Source organism: Eublepharis macularius, chromosome 11 (genome assembly GCF_028583425.1).
Source record: "Eublepharis macularius isolate TG4126 chromosome 11, MPM_Emac_v1.0, whole genome shotgun sequence".
Lineage (NCBI taxonomy): Eukaryota > Metazoa > Chordata > Lepidosauria > Squamata > Eublepharidae > Eublepharis > Eublepharis macularius.
In genome coordinates, this window is record NC_072800.1 from 4,480,048 (window position 1) to 4,498,016 (window position 17,969).

General features: G+C 46.9%; 1 protein-coding gene across 1 annotated transcript in view; it reads left to right on the plus strand.

Annotated features, from left to right (window-relative positions):
• Positions 1-17,969, plus strand: part of VSTM2A (V-set and transmembrane domain containing 2A) — a 57,857-nt gene that overhangs the window by 30,898 nt on the left and 8,990 nt on the right. The gene's annotated exons all lie outside the window — the stretch shown is intronic.

Below are 17,969 nucleotides of genomic sequence, written 5' to 3' on the forward strand. Positions count from 1 at the left end.
GTCCCTGTACCTTCCCAGGGGGAGATGAGAGCCTGGGGCTTACTGGGAGTTGATTCTTCATATGTGCAGAAAGAATGTGTGCGCTTCCAGCAAGGTGCGACGCCATCAGTTCTGGGAAGTGATATCATCACTCTGATCACGGGCCTGCTCCCACACTTTGTGCAGAGCTAATTCAGTCCATTTGGGGCCAGAATTGGCCCCAGCGAAGTGTGGGACTACACCCACGGTGGGCATGATGACATCACTTCGGGAAGTGATGTCATTGCACTCTGTCAGCGATTGGTGGGTCACAGGGCAAACACTCGGGAGGTTGCCTGCTACTGACAGGCAACTGAGAAGCCTAGTTCCCGATCGAACAAAGAACCTGCCCCCAACTTTAATATAATGAAAAGATGCTTCAACTTCAGCAGCCTGTAGTTCTTAACTATATTTGCATAATTTGTTTCCTCCTCAAGTACTTAAAGGGGTGTGTGTGTCAAGCAGGCTGACAAACATGGCCAGTCAGGGTCACCAGTTGTGCTGGACTGGTTAAAACCAGCTGCAGCACAATGGAACCCCAAACAAAGAATGCGCGGGGAATGTAAGTGATGCCCAGGCAGGAAGGAGTTCTGTCCAAATGGGTTTGCCGGGTGGGGCCTGGGGGTCTCGCGGAATCACAACTGATCTCTGCATGTCAGAGATGAGATCCCTTGGAGGAAGTGGCAGCTTTGGAGGGTGGGCTCGACGGCATTGTAGCCCAGTCATCTCCCTCTCCCCTCCAAGCGCCACCTCCAATTTCCCACGTATTTCCCAAGGTGGAGTTGGCAACTCTTTATCCAATGGTGTCAGAGAAAATCACTTTTAATTATTATTTTTTAAAATGCTGTTTTGACTTTCCTTTAAATAGCCTGAACATATTTGGGCTCACCAGTAGGTTTGCCAGATGGTTTCAGGAAAACTGGACACAATTCTGGTGAGAGAGAGTGGCCGTTTTCACACTGTTTACCGGCCTCGGAACATCGCACCAAGCTCCCAGAATGACAAATAGTGTGAAAACGGCCTGTGATGTTGGCTACAATTAGAGCAGTAGGCTTTGTACCTGCTTAAGGAAAGGCTATTGGACTGGCTAGCTTCCTATGGAAATATTGAGTTGAAAATAAACAAGAGGGAGATAACTCCTGAGGAAGATTTATTAAGAATAATTTCTGAGGAAGGTCTGCTATGAAACAAGCTTATATCTAGATGCCTGTCGACTCATCTTACTACAACTTATTTCAGAAACTGTTTCATAATATCACAAGAATGGGACTTTTCTAAATTTGTGATTCAGGATTAGAGATAGACACGAACAGCAATGCGAACAAAAAAATCCCCCACAAACAGCCCAATCTGCTGTTTGCGAATGAGCTGTTCGTGAGGCCCCATTCTAAACAAACAGGTGGTCGTTGCAAGCCTCGTTCGTTGCTGTTCATCAAGCCAGACAATCTGGCACCTGCAATCAATTCCCTTGGCAACTTAGGCAGGGATTGTCTGAACTCTGTCTGAACTCCTGCTGTTCCCCTGGAAACCCCAATGTAAGCCCAATTTAGCTTGATAGGCAGGTCTTCCTTTCAAGTGTGGAGCTCCAAATTTGTTACAAGAGAGCAAAGACCATGGGGGAGGGGGGGGGGCTCCCAGCTCTGGCTAGTCTTTGCAGACAGTGGAGAGGGAGAGACAGCTGTTGTTGGCATTTTGATAGAGAGACAGGGAGAGTGCATTGGAACTTGAATTTTCTTTGTGTGTGGTCAGATATGGATCGACCCCTTCAGGTTCCAGGGCTGCTGCCAGGCTCTGGGGCCAAGCTATTATTTAGTATTGGTACCTTTCCTGGTGCCTGCTCATTTCAGGTTTCTGGGAGTGGTGCAGTAGGGATCTTGACCAAACTTGGATGATGGCTGGAGGAGAGCCTGCTGGCCCCCACGAACATCCAACCACGAACATGTTCATGAACAGGTCATGCTCGTAAGTGTTTGTGAGTCCCTGTTCGTGGCTGGCAATGAACAACGAACATCATGTTCGGGTTTTTTTTCTGTTCGTGCCCATCTATATTCAGGATCACATTATTTGTTGTGATATTTTTCTGTCATTTATGTAATATGGTAGGACAATTTGTAATTTTATGACACAATATAGTAGCCATCTACTATATTTATTTCAACAAACCAGAATAATTTTACATTACTAGAAACTAGCAAAGTAGTGTCTGTATCTCTCCTTTGAGTTGCAAGAACAGAAGGGTATTTCTGGCTTTGGAAGAGAGGCGTGCCAATGGTTGCTGACGCCCCCTGCCCATGACTCCCTGCAAGCTTCCCTTTGCTCTCAGAGCTCTACATGAGGGTCTGCTGACCTCCAGGAACAAAACTAGGAGGATGCAAGCAAAGGAGGATTTGCCCTGCAAGCGAATCTTGTTGGCTACAATCCATTGTTAATATGACCGTCTGGATAGAATCATAGGGTTGGAAGGGACATTTAGGGTCATCTAGTCCAACCCCTTGCACACGCAGGAAATTCAGAACCTCCCCCCCACACACACACACCTGCTCCTTGCCCAGAAGATGACAAAACACTGTCAGGATCCCTACCCAAACTGGCCTGGGGAAAATTGCTTCATTACTCCAAAGAGGCAATTAGCCTTGCCCTGGGCATGTAAGAAGGGGCAGGGGCCAGCTTCCCAGACCAGGGGCCTGCACCAGATGTGCCAGGGTGTGCTCTCCTGGTCCCCGGTCATTCCCCGCCCCTCCACAACATGGAGGCCACCATGCTGCCTCTCCACTCACCTCACCCCGCCTTGCCCACAACGTGGGCCCCCAGGTGAGTCTGGGAGCCGTTGTTTCTAGTCCTCCACATTTTATGCTGGCGTAAGCTAGTCTTTCAGGTGCCTTATGCCTCTGGTTTATTTCCCCTCAGATAGACTAACATGGCTCCCCTTCTGGAATTATTGCCATGGAGGGTGAAGGAAGGGACTGTAAATTGACCAGCATGTGCCACCACAAAGATGATCACATCACTGGCAGAGGTTTTGCCATGGGCCGAGTGGAGTGCCGCATGCCCAGCCTCCCACGGATTCAGAAGCCACTCCGTTGGCATTGGTTTCATTTGCACCTCCTGCTGCCTGCAAGGCTTTTTCATTTACAAGGTTTGGCTGGCACAATTGGACACTTCAGTTCCTGACACCTTGCTATGTGTGCCAGAAGGCCTTTGGGACTCACCCCCCTTTCCGTTTATTCATTTGAAACGGGTTGCCTCAAGCAAAAATATAGAAGCACACAGATTTTTAAAAACCAATAAACTACTGCATATGGACTGCTAACACAGGTCTGGCATCTTCTGCAGCTTTAAAATACTGTGAAATGAGGACATGCACAATGAGGAGTAAACAACACCCTCACTATCATGGCCCTTCATAAATCCTCCACTCAAATAAGCAGAAAAGAGATATGGAAAATGCCAAGGGGGAGATTCGTGAATGGTGTCGATTGAAATAATGACACAGTTTTTGGTGGGCCTTTGCTGAGCCCACCTCTGGAAGTACCTGGAGCCTATTCTGGTGCTCCAATATGGAGCCACAACCTGGTTTCAACGCTGTTGAGATACGATACTAAAAAGCAGGGTTATTAATAAACCGACGTATTCCAGGCTGGGAACTGTCTCACTTTTAGCCCAGGAGCTTTCTTACCAGGAATGCAGGCCTGCCCACTATTATCACAACAACCCTGTGAGGTTGGTGAGATTGAAGAAAAAAATGATTTGTTTGTGGCTGCCCAATAAGCTTCATGGCTGGGAGAAGATTTGAATCCAGTTGTCCCCTCTCTGTTTTTGTAAAATTCGTATCCCACCCTTCTTTCACGTTGCTCTGGGCATCATGCATGGCTGTCCTTTTCTTCATCACAACATCCCAGTTAGGTAGGTTAAACCAAGAGTGAATGGTTGGCCCAAGAGCATCCTAGGGGTTTTTTGTGGTGGAGAATTGAAGCCCTGACCTGGAAATTCTTGGCTAGCCCGATCTAATAAGATCTTGGAAGCTAAGCAGGATCCAGGGTTGCTGCACAGAGGCAGGCTATGGCAAACCACCTCTGGGCATCTCTTGCCTTGAAAACCTGATGGGGTCAGCTGTGGCATTGACAAAAGAGAGAGAGAGATAGAGAGAATTTAATATGTGATAGTTCATTTTGGTGAACGTTAGTTAGAAGCAATATGATGATTTTTTGACAACAGGATACACCACAGCTGTGGGAATTGTCTGTTGCAACCCCCTCGTATATTTGCCATGCCCCCCTGCACATTGCAGAGCATTCTGCTGCGAGCTTGACAATCTCTTCCTCCTGTCCATGTGGGGCAACACTGGCCTCAGAGTCCTGATCACCCATTGTAGACTAAAAGGGCATTCAGTCCGTGGCACTGCTGACACCCTGGGGGCCACTGGCTCCCTTTCCTAGTGGCTGCCAGTGGCCCTTCAGGGCTTTGTGCTCCAGATGGCCTCTGAATGCCAAATGACAAGATTTTTTAGAGGACACCCTGCCACTCTAGAGTCTTACAAATCTAATTATATGAGTTGCTTTGTCAACTTGGCTTTGAGGCATAGGGCTGCCAGCTCCCTAAATTCTCCTGGCAGGAAGGGAGGGACTTGGCACCTACCTCATGTTGGCAGCATGTTTCTTTTTGCACATGGACAAAGTGTGCATGCACTCTGGCGGCTGCACGATGGTCACTTCTGGAAGTGACATCATCACGCTAGCCTTGGGAGTGTCAGGCCTCGTTAGGGGATTCTCTCAGACTCTCCACTTCATCCAACAGAGTGGTATGAGTTAAAAGGGTCTTTATTCAGATAAAACTCCCTGATACATAGAGATTGCCCAGAATGCTGAAGCACAGTCTTCCCCGAGAGGTTATACTCCAGTTCCCCTCCCTCAGTCCAAACAAGTCAGTTGAAGTTAGCAAAAGTCCTGCAAAAGACACCCAGCCGAAGTTCCCATGTCTGGTTCCCACACAGCTGCACTGATAAGGTCTCTTAGCAAAGCATAAGCATAGTGAAGGAAGCTATACTACAGGAAGAAAGCCCATCCCCCCTTCAGTAGACATGCATTCACAGTTATGGCAGGCTGGCTGGCTTGCCTGCCTGACATTATCCCCCCCCAAAAACTACATCTATAACAGGTTCACCCCTCCCTCCGTTTCTCCGGATAACGTTTGTGAAAAGCTTTGATGAGGCTTTTAGCTTTTACATCTTTAGCTTGAGCCCACTCATTTTGACCCTGGTCAAAGCACTTCCATTTTATCAAGTAAAATAATTTTCCTCTTCTCTGTTTTGAGTCCAACACCTCTTCCACTTCATGATGAGGTCGTCCATTCACCATGAATGGGGGAGGAACTCCAGATTTTGGGTGCCAGGTGTTTGCTTCTGGGGCTTTCTTCAACAAGCTGCAGTTTAATACTGGATGGATATGTCTTAAATTCTTTAGCAGGTCTAGTTCCACATCTACCCCGTTTATGATGTTGACGACTTTTTAAGGTCCAATGTACTTCCATCCTAACTTTTTGCTTGGTTGTTCGCCCTTGAGGTTTTTTGTGGACACATAAAACTCATCTCCAGGAACATTTATAGTCTGCATGTTTTTTGTAACCCTATTTGGCTCTTTCCAGGGTTTTTGTTATTAGATCCCACTGTTCTACGATAGAGTTCCACCAAGTACTGAGATGCCCCCCACTCCTGGGCGGGGGGCTTTCACAAACAGCAAGGGTTTGTCTTCAAAGCCCTGTGTGATCTTAAATGGGGGTGCTCCTGTAGATTGAATGCTATTGTTGTAGCAATAGTCTGCAAATGCCAGGAAATCAGTCCAATTATCTTGTTGATAATTAATGTAACACCTTAAAAATTGCTCCAGGACTTGATTAACTCTTTTGGATTGCCCGTCAGTCTTGGGATGATATACTGAACTCAACCCTTAGGTCATGCCTGTTACTTTCATCAGCTCCCACCAAAACTTGCCAATGAATTGTGGGCCCCAATCTGATATTACCTTGTCCGGGAATGAATGGAGTCTTACTACATGCTGCATGAACAATGTGGCGAACTTTTGGGCTGTTGGCAACTTAAAGCACGGAACAAAATGAGCTTGCTTGGAAAACAAATCCACCACCACCCAAATCATTGTGTTTCCCTTACTCCGCGAGAGGTCAGTGATGAAGCCCATGGATAATATAGACCAGGGTCAGGGTGGGGTTTCCAGAGGTTGTAGTAGTCCTGGAGGTCCCCCCGCTTTTGCTCATTAAACAGGCCTGACAGGTGGATACATATTGTGACATATCCTTCCATATTCCTTACTTACAGGCCTGACACATGGATACATATTGTGACATATCCTTCCGTATTTCTTACTCAGAAATAGGACTCTCGGAGGTCTAAAACTGTCTTTGTATTAAGTGCAGTGTTTTTAAATAACCCAGATGCCCAGCCAACTTGGTATCATGACCATGTTTTAATATATCTCCCCATAGACCCTGCAGGATATATAGTTTGTTGTTCTTATACCAGCAATCATTTCCCCCCTTTTCTATATCCTCCAGCCGATTTTCCTCCCCCTCCTTTTCCAGTTCTGCCTTAACTTTTTCTTCCCACTCCAGGGGGTGGAGATAAGGGGGGAGGCGGTTCTACTTGGCCACTTGTTTTTTGGTAATCATGGCCCCTCACAACTGGGTGGGGGGAAACATTGTATCTACCACTTCCTCTTTCTGGCTGTTGTGTTGAGGAAGGTGGGACAGCGCATCTGCCAGGAAATTTGACTTTCCAGGGAAATGTTTAATCACAAAGTTGAATTTGAGAAAAATTCCACCCACCGCAGTTGCTTGGCTCCCAGTCTGTGAGTCTCTTGAAACACCTCTAGATTTCTATGATCAGTCCATACCTCAAATGGCACTTGAGCCCCCTCCAGCCAATGCCTCCATGTGCTTAGGGCCAGTTTGACCACTGCCACCTCCTTATCCCACACCGCCCAGTTCCTTTCAGCCTCTGAAAATTTCCTGGACACATAAGCACTGGGGTGTATTTTCCCATCCTCCCCCTCCTGCAGGAGGACTCCTCCCATGGCAGCATTGCTCGCGCCCACCTTTATCCCGAATGGGCGGCTCTCATCGGGATGACGCAATACAGGTTCAGAGGTGAAGCGAGTTTTTAATTCCTCAAAGGCCACTTGGCATTCCTTAGACCAGGCTGGTTTAGTGCTTGGTTTCACTTTCCCAGCACCCGTCCCCTTAGTTTTTAGTAAGTATCTAAGCGGCAAGGATACTTGAGCAACATTTTTTATGACGGGCCGGTAGAAGTTAGCAAACTCCTGAAGTGACTGTAGCTGCCACCTCATTTGAGGGGCTTCCCATCCAAGTACAGCTTCCACTTTGTTCAGATCCATCCCTAACCCTCTCCCCATACTCGATACCCTAGGAAATCCATCTTCTCTTTATGAAACTCACACTTGGACAGTTTTACATACAGTTTGTGTTGGTATAGGGTTTTTAGCATCTCCCACACCAATTTCACATGGTACTCATAATCCTCTGAATACACCATCCTGTCATCAAGGTAAATGATCACTCCCTTATAAAGGTACTTGTGGAGGACTTCATTAATTACATTCATAAACACCTCAGGGGCCCCTTGCAACCCAAAAGGCATGACTTGATATTCAAATTGCCCCAAGGGGCTATTAAAAGCTGTCTTCCACTCATCCCCCTCCTTTATTCTTACTCAGAAATAGGCCTCTCGGAGGTCCAGCTTTGTGAATATTTTCCCTTGAGCCGCTACCCCTAACAAGTCTCTGATCAACGGGATGGGGTAGGCATTTGACTTTGAGACCACATTGATTCCTATAGTCTGTGCACAATCGCAAGCCCCCATCCTTTTTCTTTCTGGACAGCACAGGGGCATCATGAGGGGAGCTAGCTGGACGGATAAAACCTCATCTCAGGTTTTTATCAATGAACTTACGCAACTCCGCCCTTTCTCCCAGGCTCATCGAGTAAATTTTCCCCTTTGGCAATTTAGTCCCTGGGATCACCTCGACTGCACAGGCTGTAGCTCTGTGAGGAGGTAATTCATCCACCTCCTCCTCTTCAAACACCCGGCTTAAGTCCTGGTATTCTGGAGGAATGCTCTCCCACTCCTCCATAGTTAAACACACAGTCTCTTGCCTGCATGACAGGGAGTGCTCACACACTCTGTGAGGGGTCTATTCAGCCCATTTGGAGCCAAAATTGGCCCCAAGCAATGTGCAGGAATGCTTCCATGGCTAGTGCGACAACATCACTTCCATAACTGACCTCACCATGCCTGTTGGGAACACATACCCCTGGGAGTTTGCCTGCCACCAGTGGGCACGGGCTGTGTCACCAAAGAAGGCTGTGGTTTTAAGACCAAGATGGCACTGCCAAGAAACCGTTGCCAAGAAAGGAAAGAGCACCTGCTAGCATGAAGGCAAATAGTATTGACAGACCATCAGCCAGTTTGGTGTACTGGTTAATAGTGCAGGACTCTAACCTGGACAACCAGGTTTGATTCCCACTTCAAGCCAGCTGGGTGACTTTGGGTAAGTCACCGCTTCTCGGAATTCTCTCAGCTCCACCCACCTTGCAGGGTGATTGTTATGAGGATAATAATAACATACTTTGTAAGCCACTCTGAGTGGGTGTTAAGTTGTCCTGAAGGGTGGAATATAAATCGAATGTTGTTATTCTTGTTATTATTATTATCTGTGAGGACTCCTGCTGTAGCAGGTTCCCCCCTCCCACCTTCAGATAAGGGAACAGCCTGGAATGTGGGAAGAGGGGAGCTGGCGTCATTCAGCTGGGCTTTGAACCTTCATTCATGTTGCGGTGGATCATTGTTGCTGTGTTGCCTGCTTAATTGTAAGGCAGCAGCTTGAGGCAAGGGGTGGAAAGATTTAAAATCTCTCTGCAGAAATACAGGCTGAATAAGTTCTCTGCACTGACACACCATGCACCAGCTCTGGAAGGACTGCTGGATGCACTCATGATCCTCTTCATCAATAGGAACTCAAATGGAATAGTGATGTCCAGTTGAGATCCAGCAGTTTCTGGCCATCCTTGTTTCTCTGCAGCTTTCACTCTTCGATTCTGCCCTTCAGCTTTGGTTGCAGAGCCCTCCTGCAACAGGGGAATCCCAGAGTAGGCAAAGTGGAAGGGAGCCCTCTTGTGGCCTCAGATCTGCCCCTCAGCCACAAAGCTCAGTGGGTGACTTGGGCAGAAACGTTGTCGGAAGGGTAAATGCAAGTGGGGGAAGGAAGGATGGGGTCATGAGGTAAGATGTGGTCGCTGGCTAGACTTTCTACAACCAGGGTCATAATAATAAAACCGAGACAAGAACCATGTCATTTTAAATATATATAATTTTATTTTATTAAAACAAAAAGAAAGGGAAATGGGACAAGCAAAGCAAATATAAGGCTGTATGCTACAAGGATTATTAAAATACAGAGTACAAAAATAATAACCTTTATAGATATTAGAATAATAATTAAGCCTATATATTTTTCCAAATAAATAACACGTGCAGAATTCAAACCTATTTCTACTCCTTATTTAAAAAAATAATTAAAAACTCATTATTCCATTCCATTATTCCCCCATCTTATCATTACTTTTTCTTAACAATAACAATTGTTAACAATTACAATGTTGATTACTTAAAATTGTCACAAACCATGCCATTTTTTAGAAGCAAATGTCATTAAAGGGTTGGAAAACTTAGGGATAGTGTTATGAGAATTTCTTTGGGATTTCTTTGTCACCTTTTAAAGCTATAGCCTCTTTTATACTCTTTTTCTCTTTCTAAAGAAGAATTTCTCTTTAATTTCTCTTTGTAGCTTTCTAATTTTCTAATTTGTTGAGATTGGGTGGGTCTGAGCAAAAGGCATTGCAGTTTTCTCATAGCCCTGTGCTATTTTAAAGGGAGAGGCACCTGTGGAGCTGTGGACTGAGTTGTTGTATGCGTATTCAGCAAAACTCAAAAAATCACTCCAATTATCTTGCTGATAATTAATGTAGCATCTTAAGAATTGGTTAGTTTTTTCTGATTGCCCATCAGTTTCTGGATGATGAGCGGAGCTAAATCCTTGTTCAATTCCCATTAATTGAAGTAGCTCCTGCCAGAAGTTGGCAACGAACTGTATTCCGCGGTCTGATGTGACCTTATTAGGAAACGAGTGGAGTCGGACAACATGCTGCATAAACAGAGCTGCAAGCTTCTTCTCTGTGGGGATGGTGGTGCAGGGTGTGAAAAGAGCCTGTTTAGAAAACAAATCCACCACCACCCAAATGACTGTATTTCCCTTCGAGCGGGGGGCGAGGGGCGGGGGGAGATTGGTGATAAAGTCCATTGAGATTACCGACCATGGTCTAGTAAGAGTTTCTAGTGGCTGCAATAATCCTGGGGGCTTTCCTTTCCTGGATTTCCCCATGAAACAGGTTTGACAAGAAGATACATATTGGGAAATGTCTTTTCTCATGTTTGGCCACAAGAACTGCCTTTGTACTAGGTGCAGAGTCTTTAAATATCCAAAATGCCCAGCTAATTTAGAATCATGACATTGTTTCAGTAATTCCCCTTTCAGGCTGGCTGGGATGTATAATTTATCTGCTTTGTACCAACAGCCATCTTCCCCTTTTTTCAGACTGGCTTTGGGTACATCCCCCCCGTTCCCCCCTCCTCTTTCACTTTTCTCTCCCAGTTGGAGAGATTTGGCTGGAGGGTGTCTTGTGGCTTTGCAGCTCAGCTGCAGGTGGTTACTGCCCCACCCAACTGGGATGGTGAGAACAGAGTATCAGTTACCTCCTCCCTCTGGCTGTCATGTTGGGGCACGTGCGAGAGCATGTCTGCCAGAAAGTTCGAATGGCCGGGTAGGTGGTTCAGCGTAAAATTGAACTTGGAAAAGAATTCAGCCCACCATAGCTGCTTGGTGTCTAATTTTCAGGGGGCATGCAAGGCTTCCAAGTTTTTATGGTCAGTCCATACCTCAAATGGTATTTTTGCCCACTCCAGCCAGTGCCTCCAAGTTGTAAGCACTAATTTGACCGCAAAAGCTTCTCTTTCCCACACAGTCCAGTTGTGCTCAGCTTCAGATAATTTTTTGGACACATATGCACAGGGATGTAATTTCCCCTCTTCATCAAATTGGAGCAATACTCCCCCAGTAGCAACATCAGACACATCCACTTGTACCACAAATTTATGGCTTTCATCTGGGTGCTGTAGCACCGGCTCTGAGGTAAACAGTTTTTTCAACTGATCAAAAAGGCATTCAGTAGTCCAATTCAACTTAGCACTGGGTTTCGTCCCTTGGAGTCCCTTCCCTTTCGTTTTCAGTAAGTCAGTTAAGGGTAGGGAGATTTGGGCAAAGTTCTTTATGAAAGGTCAATAGAAATTGGTGAAACCCAGGAATGATTGTAGTTGCCGCCTTGTTCTGGGGGGATCGCACCCCACTATGGCTTGAATTTTGGCTGGGTCCATTTTTGAGCCATGCTGTGACACCCGGTACCCCAAGAAATCCAATTCTTCTTTATGGAATTCACATTTGGATAATTTCACTGGTAGCTTATGCTTTTGCAGGGTGGCCAGCACTTTCCACACCAGTTCTATATGTAATTCATAATCTCTTGAATAAATCAGCACAACATCTAGATAAATGACCACACCTTTGTACAGGTACTCATGTAATACCTCATTAATTAAATTCATAAAAACACCTGGTGCCCCGTGTAAACCAAAAGGCACGACGAGATATTCAAATTGTCCCAACGGGGTGTTGAATGTAGTTTTCCATCCATCCCCCTCCCTTATTCTTACTCGGAAGTAAGCATCCTTTAAGTCCAGAGAAAACTTTCCCTTGTGCCACCACGCTCAATAAGTCTCTAATCAAGGGGAGGGAGTATGCATTAGACACTGACACTGCATTTATTCCATGATAACCCGTGCACAGTCTTAGCCCCACATCCTTTTTCTTGCGCAACAATACAGGCGTGGCATGGGGGAAGCTGGCCAGGCGGATGAATCCTCATGCCAGATTTTTGTCAATGAACTCTCATAACTCTTTCCTTTCTGATGGGCTCATAGAGTACAGTTTCCCTTTCAGCAGTTTCTCCCCTGGTATTAATTCAATGCCACAGTCTGAAGCTCTATGCGGGGGGAGCTCATCAGCTTCCTTTTCATCAAACACTTGTTTTAAATCCTGGTATTCGGAGGGAATTTGGTTCAGCTCCTCTCTGGTAAATAAAATCAAAAAGAGTCCAGTAGCACCTTTAAGACTAACCAACTTTACTGTAGCACAAGCTTTCGAGAATCACAGTTCTCTTCGTCAAATGCGTGGAGGGTAAGAAGAAACTGGTCAGATATATAGGTGGAGAGGGGAGGGGGGAGTAGATGCAATCAGTCGCTTCTGATAATGGGATCAGTTGGCTTCTGATAATGAAATCAGTTACTTCTAATAATGAGATAACCATTCATAGTCTCTATTCAACCGAAGCCTGACTGAATCAAATTTACATATGAATTCCAATTCAGCAGCTTCCCATTGGATCCTGTTTTTGAAAGGTTTCTGTTGAACTTCAGTGACCTTTAAGTCCTTGATGTACCCATGGGAAGGAAGCCCTTGAGAGACTTCATCAGGACTTCAACAACTTTCACCCTACTATCAACCTGAGCCTGGACCACTCTACACAACAGGTACACTTCCTGGACACCACTGTACAACTACATAATGGACGGATAAATACCACCTTATACCGGAAACCCACCGACCAATACTCATATCTACATGCCTCCAGCTACCACCCGAAACATACCACTTGGTTGATTGTCTACAGCCAAGCCTTAGTTACAATCATATCTGCTCCAATGCTCTTGATCGAAACTCTCACTTAAGAGATTTACAACAAGCATTTTGGGGGCTTCAGTACCCACCAAATGAAGTGAGGAAACAAATCAACAGGGCCAGACTAGTACCCAGAAACAGTCTGCTCCAGGACAAACCTAAAGGAACTAACAACAGAACACCACTGGTTGTCACCTATAGTTCCCAGCTCAAACCCATTCAACGTATCATCAGTGATCCATCCTGGATGCCTCTCTCTCACAAGCTCTGGGTGGAAGACTTCTCCTTGCCTACAGACAGCCCCCCAACCTTAAACTTCTCACTTATAACCATGAATCGGCTAGCAGAGTTACCAGCACAGGTACCAAACCCTGCAACAGACCCAGATGCCAGCTCTGCCCTCATATCTACCCAGGAAATACAATTACAGGACCAAATGGCATCAACTACACTATCTCTGGCTCTTACAGCTGCTCATCCTCCAATGTGATATATGCCCTTATGTGCCAACAATGTCCATCCATTCTGTACACTGGACAAATCAGCCAACCTCTGCGCAAAAGAATAAATGGACACAAATCTGACATTAGAAATGGCAACATCCAGAAACCAGTGGGAGAACACTTCAGTCTACCAGGACATTCCATCAAGGACTTAAAGGTCGCTGTAGTTCAACAGAAACCTTTCAAAAACAGAATCCAACGGGAAGCTGCTCAATTGGAATTCATATGTAAATTTGATTCAGTCAGGTTTGGATTGAATAGAGACTATGAATGGTTATCTCATTATCAGAAGTAACTGATTTCATTATCAGCAGCTACTGATTGCATCTATTCCCCCCTCCCCTCTCCCCCTATATATCTGACCAGTTTCTTCTTGCCCTCCATGCATCTGACGAAGAGAACTGTGAGCAGAACTACAAGTGACAAAAGGCACAGGTTGGACACTTGTCAGCTTCCCTCAAGTTTTGATGGGAAATGTAGGCCTCCTGGTCTCACAGCTTCGCTCTCTGACTGCTGTCCAACGGACTTTTCAACTGTCACTTTTCCAACATTCCGCCAAGCTGCCTACATTTCCCATCAAAACTTGAGGGAAGCTGACAAGGGTCCAATCTGTGCCTTTTGTCACTTGTGGTTCTGCTCTGAGATTCTTGAAAGCTTATGCTACAGTAAAGTTGGTTAGTCTTAAAGGTGCTACTGGACTCTTTTAGATTTTGCTACTACAGACTAACATGGCTAACTCCTCTGGATCTCTGGCAAGTAATACAGGCTCTAGAGGAGAGGGAGCATTTTGACCCCATTCATGGGCCCATACATGACCTGTACAAGTTTTATATATTGTCGAAGGCTTTCACGGCCGGAGAACAATAGTTGTTGTGGATTTTCCGGGCTGTATAGCCGTGGTCTTGGCATTGTAGTTCCTGACATTTCGCCAACAGCTGTGACTGGCATCTTCAGAGGTGTAGCACCAAAAGACAGAGATCTCTCAGTGTCACAGTGTGGAAAAGATGTAGGTCATTTGTATCTACTCAGGAGGGGTGGGGTTGGGTTGAGTCATCCTGTAAGAGTTTCCCAGGGTGTGGAATGCTAATGGAGGGAGGCTTCACTGTATGTACAAGTTTTTCCCCCATCAAAAAGTAGCTCGCCTGTTCTCCATTTAATATGGGGGTTGTGGTCCCACAGCCATCGGCTTGCTAACACAAGCGGGTAGTTAACTACAGCGCTAACAATAAGGATTCTGGATTCCCAGTGGGTCCTCATGCCCATGGGGACTGATTCAGTTTGATAGATGGCAGGATCTTTCATGTTAGATCTGTCCATTTGCTCAAATACTATGGGCTTATTTAGTTCTATCACATCATATCCCAATCCTGTAACCAGTGCTGGGTTTATTAAGTCCTGAGTGCAACCAGAGTCAATTAATGCCTACACTCATATGTGGGCCCTCTTTTTAGGGTTAACTAAAGTCACTGGTAGGAACAGTAGAGCCCCTTTCTCTCTCACCTTTCTTGGTGGTGCTTTTTGGGGGACCTGCCAGTGGGCTCTTTTTACAGCAGGTCTTCCTCATTTCCTGATGGCTGCTCAAGCTGGGTTTCTGTCTCCTCCTCAGGCGGTTCAGTAGCTTCCAAGCCAGTTTCGGAGCACCCACATTTTGGTGGTGTTTTTCTGCTTAAAGTTTTAGGTGGGCCCATCACCCTGCTAGGGAGCTGGCCTCTTCCCACAGGTTGTTTCTTCCCGGGGCATTGGGATGCAAAATGTCCAGTGCCTCCGCACTGCATGCACAAGCCTTGTCTCCAACGTAAGGCTTTCTGATTCGGGAGCAGGGTGTCTGGGCCCTACCGGTCCTCTCCCTCTGGGTACCGAGGGTGGTCTACGGGCTCCAGTTTGCTGTTGCATTCACACAAGTTTCACTACTTGCTCACAATTTTCAACCTAACATGCCGACTGGATCCATCCCAGCAACATACCAGGGTCATCTTGCACCAACGCTTTGGCTAAAAGATCTGCATTTAGTCCATTACGGAAAAACTCAATTTTAATCCCTTCATGATAGTCTCGTACTTTGGCCGCATGGCACCTAAACTCGGCTGCATATTCGTGGACGGGCCTCTGCCCTTGCCTTTTTGATTTTAGCTTTGTCCTGGCCCTCTCCTCATCCAGAGGATCTTTGAACTGGGCTCTTAAAGTGTACACAAAGGCATTTAAATCATATAATTCAGGCACTCTCATTTAATAGAGGGTTACATACCATTCAGCTGCGGGAGCCCCTAATCGGGATCCTAAGTGGCTCACCGTACTATGTTCATTTGCCCCCAGTCTTGGAAAAATTCCATGGCTTGTATAATGAAGAACCCCAAGTCTCCTGGGTTCCCATCAAATCAGGCTTCTAATTTGAACCACCCTTGTGGCACCCCCATCGCTGGAGCCTCAACTCTTTGCCCTCCCCTTTGTTTTGAGATGGGGACCATTGTGGGGCCCTGTTGCCCTTGGTCTCTCGGTACCCCATGAGCCATTTGATATGCGGCATAGTTCTCTTGGCCAACTGGAGCATTTTGTGGTGGGATAAAAGGGGCCAGTTGAGGTTGCAGTGCTTGGACCCCCAACGGTACTTGAGGGGGGTATACTGTACGACCTTCTGAATAGGGGTGACTAGTTTGTGTTCCCGTCCCCGTCGGGACATAAGTCACCCTTGCTGTGGAGTGTGGGGGGTGAAGGGCGGGGGCTCCCTGGTACAGAGAGCTCCTCGGCCATCTGTTCCTGGTGTGAGTGACCAGCACCGTTGTGCTCGTTGCTATGAGCGTGGTTGTGGTTGTCCTCTTCCCGGCTGAACTGTTACTGCCTGCTGGATTGTCAGCGGAGAGAAAGTTACTTGTTGCGAAGTTCCTCTGAGCACATCAGTCCCGGTAGTTTGTGCTTCTGTTGCGAGTGGCACAGCTCTTGGCGCGATTCCCCCAGCTGTCGTCCCTTCCGCAAGTGGTTGCAGGGTCCTAGTGGCTGGCACAAAGTTCCCTGGCGCTGGCAGAGAACTACCCCTCCCCGATGCACTGACAGGAGGTTTATGCCCGGGGGTAGGTTTGGTTATCCCCGGCTGGAGGGAGTTAATCCCATCGCATCCCACATTGCTGTAGTAACCGGGGGACTGTATCCAGTCCCTGTGGAGGTGCTTGAGGCAGAGGCAGTAGCTGTGACCAGTCCACTGGTTGCTCATTCGCGAGTTTAGGTGGTCCCGTAGGGATGCTCATCATTGTTTGCACCCCTTGGGCAGTTTGCCTCATTTCATGCTCATTCTTTCCATTTGGGCTTTGAGGGACTGTAGTTCTGCAGATAGGATCCTGCTCTGCAGGGCCTCCCCCACAGGATTGCTCAGTGGGGCATTATTCAGGCCCACTGTCTCTTCTGGTGCAGGTAGTTGCGGCATCTGGCCCCCTGATGGGTTTGTTAGCCCAGCCAGAGCACTCAATTCACACAAGTCCCAGGGGTCTACCACTTCCTCAGGTTTGACCCCCTGTGCGGTAACGCGGTGTAATCCTTGGGGCCCCGGCATTTGTATATCATCCAGTAGCTCATGCCTGACTCGGTGCTCGCTAGTCCTAGTCCACATGGGGTCTATCGGTGCACCCCCTCTCGCGCCCATCTCCTGCTCCATCAGGAGGTTTGTGGGCCCCAGCATAGGCTTCTCAATTTCCTCCTCACTGAGATGCTCCTCCGTTGCGAGGGGATGACGGCAGTACAGCGTCCCTCTTTTCCACTGTATTTTCTGATCAGCAGATAGGGAGTGGCGAGGGGCCCACTCTTGGGTAGGCATTTGATTCCAATGGCTATAGACCACCCCAGCCTTAGGGATGGCCCCCATCTCTCAATGTCTCCTGGTATCCCGATATCTCGGGAGAGTTCCTGAAACTCCAAGTCCACGCATCTCTGCTACATTTACATCCAGCCTCGGCTGAAGTGCTGGCATCAATGCTTTAGAATGTTCTGCAGGATTTGCACCTGGTCCCAGCCGGATATCTGGGCAATTAGCAGAGTCCTGTGGCTCTGTGGTCCTTGGGTTCAACTCCATCGACATGGTGCCGGCAGTCAAACTCCTGGGGTGTCGGGTTCAGAGGGAAAAAAGGGATTCCTGCCAAAATGTCAGTTCTGAGAATGGCAGTCCATGACAGATAGATCCTCAAACCCGTCACAGCGAGTACTCCAGCATCTTGGTTGAAAAGGTTTTATTATAGAGATCCATTAAGTTCATAGGTCCTTCAAAGATGAATAGGATTGGCAGGAATGAGAATACAAGTGTATGCACTTTGATATAAGGAGCAGGATTCCCCCTCCCCTGGGGCAGTTAGTAAAAAGGCGCGAAAGTCCCAATTCTCATGAGAAACACAATAGCTTTGTCTGGCCAGAGAAAGCCAGAAGATTACAAGGAATTCAACTTACTCTGTCTCTTGCAGAGAGTTGCATTTTAGTACAAGGTCAGTAGCAGGCTTCAGAGATAACAGTCTCAACATTATTGCTTTCATTTTTAGGCAAGCTCGAGATGGCTTCCTATCTCAACATGACCGATCTGACCATGAGCTTAATAAGA